Source organism: Pygoscelis adeliae, unplaced genomic scaffold (genome assembly GCF_000699105.1).
Source record: "Pygoscelis adeliae isolate BGI_AS28 unplaced genomic scaffold, ASM69910v1 Scaffold597, whole genome shotgun sequence".
Classification (NCBI taxonomy): Eukaryota; Metazoa; Chordata; class Aves; order Sphenisciformes; family Spheniscidae; genus Pygoscelis; species Pygoscelis adeliae.
The window spans coordinates 271,366-277,426 of record NW_008825148.1 but is presented as its reverse complement, the minus strand read 5'-3'; positions in this window follow the sequence as shown (position 1 = coordinate 277,426).

Below are 6,061 nucleotides of genomic sequence, written 5' to 3'. Positions count from 1 at the left end.
CGCGGAGGGGGGGGGGGGGGAAGAGGGGTGAGGAAAGATCAGCACCAGCCAATATCAAGGTTCCTACAGCAGCTCACCACTTAGCCTGGTTTCTTTCTTTTCTTTTTTCTTCCCTCTTTATCTCTTCCCTAAGCAAATTAGGAGTGTCATTATCACATCTGCAAACTGCTTAGCACAAGAAAGAGTGGCTGGGCAAAAGGAGGCTGGGGTGCCCAGCTCCTCTGCAAAGCCAGGGAGTAGGGGACCGGGAGGCAGCCTGGCTCCATCTCCCACTCGGGTGGTCCAGACACAGGCAGGCAGTGAGGGCAGCAAGGGTCCGTATCCAGGCTGCGGGCTGGAGCCTGGCTCTGGCTGCCAAAAGCCTTGCGGGGCCCAGCTGGCCATGGCCATGGCCAGCCGACTTCTAGCAACCTTTGAGGATGGCAAGTACCTCTCCTAGAGGTGATGCCTGAGCAACCAGGGCACCCTTCGAAGCTGTCCCTTCCCTGGCTTGCGGCGAAGCCTGGCCTCCGCCAACCTGGGCACAGGCCCAGGATACCTTCCAGGGAGCTGGAAGGCACAGATGTGTCCCTGGAGTGTGTGTTTGGGGACAGCGACAGCACCATTTATCGTATTACATTATTGCAAAATTGCTGCTTTTGACCAGAGCATGACATCGAGGCTGCTTATTATATTCTGTAAAAACTAAACTAAATAAATCATTCTTGTGTTTATTTCTTCCTTGTTGAATTGTGGTGCAACAAATGATTCATCAGTCTCAGCACCAGACAGGATGTAAAGATTTTGAATCCTTGCAGATCAGAGAGCCCACGAAGGGCTCCTGCACCAATCCACCACTTGCGGCCTCTCAGCCTGGAAACAGGGAGACAAGGGGTGATGGAGAATGCTTGCCAGCCACCAGCAAGCTGTTTCGACAGTTAATCACCGTTCCATTAAAGCCTGAGTTCATCTAGCTTCTGCTTCCAGCTGACCTCAGTATATATACATTTTCGTCTGTTTTCATCAGAAACCTGCTCCCTCTGTAAATACTTACAAACCGTGGGAGAGGGGTAACTTGCAGCCTCACAAATCCAAATCAGCCATGCTATCCTGACACCTGCAAGCCCTTGTGCCAACTCTTAGCCAGGCATAACAGAATCCATCCCTTCTCCCCAGGGAAGGCTGAAATCGACTTGCAACAGCGGAGAGAAATCCAAACCCAGAATTGCTTTGCTAGAAGGAAAGCCTGGGTTCTTCTTCCTTCCCTACAACAGGGGGTAGTCCAGCACCAGCTGCAGCTCGCATCTCTCTGGGGCAGCTGGTGCTGGACACTGGTGGGGCAGCAGATCTGGAAAAAGTGTCCCTGAGCCTGAGACCATGCAGCCTGAGCTGTCCCAGTCCTCACACACATGGACAGCCAAGGGGGAAGCTGCAGACCCCTCCCTGGCAACAGGGAGTCCTGCCACCCTGACCAGGGTCCTCTTACTGCTCGGTGGCCGCCCTAGCTGAGGATTAAGGGTTAATGTTGCTTGCTGCTCCACTGGCATTGAATTCATCTTGGCCATCAAAAGTCCTCTTGCAGAGGAAGGACAATGCTGCACCAGACTCTGGTGTGATGTGAATGAAGCAGCCCGGCTCGGCCAATGTGCAAAGGGAAATTGCAAATGCTAAAAACGTGGAGTTCATGGAAGTCTTAGAAACTCCCAGGCTGGGCCCCCCAGCTCTCTCAAGCCGTGCTCAGCATATGACCAGAGAGGGATGGTGATATCCACCCTTGCTGGATGCATCCCCTCCCAGTAGCCTTCCCAGCCTCCTAGATGAATTAAAGCAGTTTCCACTTCAAGAGCAAAAAGACAAAGGTTAAATACAAACAGAAAAAGGTATCTTTAAAACGGTGTTGTGCTGCTTCCTCTCCACAGGCACCCAGACACCCACAGGCCCAGTCTGCCACCCCTCTGTATATTCTCTGTTTAGCCTGCCACTCCTGGGATTTATTTGCCCACAAACTCCACAGACCAACTTGGGGTGCAAGAGCAGCTCCTCTGAAAACTTCTATATCCCTCGTGATGGGAGGAGCAAACATTATCAGCTTTTTAGCAAAAGAAAATGAAAAACTAGCAGAAGAGCACAATGAAGTAATCCCTGGCAGACTGAACTCTGGCAATCAGGTACAAGATAACAATGGCTGTGGCCCTGCTTAATTATTTCTGCTCCACCTAATTGTGAAAAAACAGTAATTTCCACTTAAAAGACACTCTGTGTGATCTTTAGGAGGGTGATTCCCCTGTGGAGCTGCAGCTTCCCCAGAGGAGTCACTGCCACAGTCCCACGAGGGCTTTGAAGAGGGATTCCCTGGAGGGTGGGCATTAGGCATTAGCATTTTCCAATTACTGTGTGGAGAAGTCGAACTCTGCCCTGAAATCAAACCGGCACTGTCCGGTACGCGGAGAGCTGCCGGCAGGAGGGGAGACAGGCTGCAATTGGATCCGCACACCACCGGGTCTGGGCTCAATATGTCTCGCTTGGAGTGCCCCGGTGGGGGGTCTCAGAGTCCCAGGACCTCCCAGAAAAACTCCCGTTGGCCTCGGGAGGGCTGGTCCGGACCTCGCTAATTGTACAGCTATTATGCACCCAATGTGCAAGCACTCAGGCATCCAGCTCCCCTGATACTTCCAGCACGAAGTTTAGAAACAGCATCTGCATGTTTGGGAGTTTAAAGGAAATGAAGCTCCCAAGGGGATGTCCACGGAAAGTCCGAACTGTCTGCTCTTCTCTCCGAACCCTGGCATCGCAAACCCAGCTTCCAGGACGTGGCCAAAGTACAGTCCCCCCCTGCTCCTTCCTCCCCCGACTAGGGGTGTTCAGAGGTTTATCCTTCTAGAAGGGATGAGGACGATAGCTCAAGGCCATTTACAGCACTGCCTCCTGATGAATGTAAGAAAGCCCGGCACACGCTCACCTTGTGTTGCGACACACTTTCTCTCACTGCTGTGTTGTATTTTTAAACAATGAATACAGGCTGAGGTGCCGTGGTCCTGCAGGCAAAAGCTGAACTCACGTAACCCGAGATTTACCATTACTACATGTGTCCAAATTTGTAACCAGTTTACATAAATCCTGCGGGAAGATAAAGCGGTTTTTTGGCAGGTATGAAAAACCAGAAGATGTCCAGGGAAGCTGTCAGTTCCCTGCACATCATGGAATGGCTGCAGTCTCTATTCAGGGGTGGCACTAGGGGACACATAGGAAGGACAAAACCCATCTGTGTTGACAGGAAATAAAGTTAGTCCTGGTTAGTGCAAGTCTGATGTATGGGATCTCCGCAGCCTCCACACCCAGAGAGACCCATTATCTGCTGTTTCCCCACATCATCAAAATGCCTCTGACCTGCTGATCTGGCGCTGCTGATGCTCCACGCTCATCTTTTCTCATCAGGCGGCTGCCTACAACAGCCACGCACTGCAACCACCTGCACCACACTACCTGCCTTCACCTGTCTTTAGGTGCTTTCTGGGGATGTTCAGCCCTTACCCTTGGGATGATTTACAGTAGCTACAGCTAGAGATAAAGCCACAGACAAAAGTCTGGGCTAGGTCAAGCTTTACCACACAGTTGCAGAGCTGAGAGGCCATCATCCCTGAAGGTAAATATGATCAAATTATTTTCCTCTCGCAGCCATGTTGAGGTTTGTGGCCCTGAGCCAGGAAAGGCCATCTCACACTGTCGGGGGAGAGACGTTGCAGCTGGTCTGGGACTGAAAAGGCATCAGCATCCCTCCAGGCTGCCAGAGCACTAGTGGTAGTACCAAACATGAAATGGCACCTCAAGAAAAAGGCTTGCTTGAGGCGCACAAAGGAAACAAGCGGTGAATAGCAGGGGTAGAAGAGCCCTGAATATGTTGCCGTTATTCTTCTTCCGACACTGGCCACTGACATCCATGCAAGTGCCTGCACGCGAGGGCTCCCGAGCCCTTTGCTCTGCTGCACACACAGCTGCCCAGTTCTGCAAGCCGTTGGTTTATTACCTTCATAAAATAAGTACAGCATTGATTTGGTGTGCTTACAATCTCGCTCTTTAGCCATAAAAATGCACAAAAGTACGTTCAGCAAAGGGATAAAGTTGAAGCCTACAGTTAGATACTGCGGCTGCTTCTAAACATGGGCCAGCCTGTGGAAAAACACAGCCGCACTAAGCAGGGCCAGGTTACCCAGCCAGGAGCATTTTCTGTCTCTAAGAGCATGAATTAGAGACCACATTTTACTACCAACATCTGGAATTTCAAATGCCCTTGCAATAGATAGCATCTGGATTGAATTTTCCTTCTATTTTTTACAGGGCCTTCTTATTTAATAAATAATAATAGTTTATTACTGCATTGTAAAATTTCATAATCCTTTTCTCAGCAAGAATGAAAAAGATTCAGAAAAAAACAGAAAGTGCTTTAAACAGGATGATGCCAAGAACTAATGAAGACAAAGCATTTCCTCAAGAGAGGTGGGTCAACTCATTTTTGCATTTGTGGCACTCAGCTCCGTGTGCTTCTGCAGATGTGCCAACAAGTGCACCAACAATTCCTAATAAAATCTTGGCTCACATCAGTTCAGAATGGCAGAACACGCTCCACGTCTGCTCCGCTGCAGGACCCATACAGGCTGGGTTGCCTCTGAGTGCATCTCTCATGCACACGTGCTCAAGAGGGGCTCACAAGCAAGTTTTGAAACATTGGACATTTTTTATTTATTTCCCGATTTGGAATAATTTCAGACCCACACTGAGAGTTATTAACAGAGCTCCCATCAATGGAGACAGCAAGAGTTTTAGAGGTAAAACGTAAGACTGATTTAACCGGTAAAATGATGTCTTTTCTCCCAGGCCTTACTCCTCTGCTTTACCCAAAACCTTCGCTCCCTGGAGGTGTGTGCTGTCCCTTACCAAGCACAGGCACGTCTGTCTCGCTCAGCAGCCGGTAGTACTGTTGTGAGAAGGAGCAGGCAGAGCAGTGCTGTGGCTTACGAGAGCCCTGGACATCAGAGAGACCTTGGCTCTCCTCTTCCTTACGTGCCAGCCCCAAGGCAGTCGGACACCAGGAGCACTGGGGTGAAGCCGCACGAGGACTGAGACAGCCTGCAAGCTGAGAGATCCCCGGGGTTTGCAGCTTTCTCGCTTCGCTCAGGGTTAGTGCTCCAGAGCTGGGAACTGTCATCCTCTTGCAAGAGCAAAGAAGTTTAGGGAGAAGAAGTAATCTGTACCAGCCGCAGCAAGGGCATGAAGGGCACAGACGGTGAGCCTGTGACCCACAGACTTCACTGCAGAGTGACGGGTAAAAGCCGTGCTGCTCAGTGAGGGAGAACATGGGCATCGGTTTCTTTTTGGCACTTGGGCAAAGGAAGACACTGATGCACATCCCTTTCTTCCCCTACAGCTTCGGCTCCAGAAAGGCAGGACTCTCATCCCCACTAGTACCCTCCAAGTCCCATTATGATTTGCAGCGAGAGAGTTTTCAGGTAATGCCTGCCGAGGCAGCAAGGGAGTTTGCCTCCATGGAGAGGTGGACAAACGCCGGCAGAGCAGTGTCTGAGCAGACCGCTGGGGATGCTCCGCAGCCTGGCTCAGCCCCACACCCCCAGTCCTGCAGCCAGCGAGCCCAGTAACCCCCCTCCCTCCCTGCGCAGCATCCCGGCAGGTCCCGCACAGCCGTGGCACATGGCCTGGCAGCGTGTCCTCCCTCCGTGAGCCTTGCTGAGGTCCGGGGATGCCTCCCCATCCAGCACAGCAGCCTCGGTGCCTGGGTTTGTGGGAAGCAGGTCAAGCTCTCCGGTCTGCTCTGACACTGACCCAGTAGAGATGGAGCGTGGCCCAAGCCAGTGTGTCTGCACTTGAGTTCATCCCTCCTTGGGATGCCTGGGAACTCCTCTCCTGTATATCATCTTCAAAGTGGAAGCTTCAGCAGACTGAGAAGGAGCAGCTGCAGTAAGCAAATAATGAAACTGAATGTCCCAAATGCTTTGCTTCCCTCTACTTTTTGTTCACCAAGTGATAGCTTCCAATAATTGTTTAAATAAATGTGTCACTGATTAGCTAA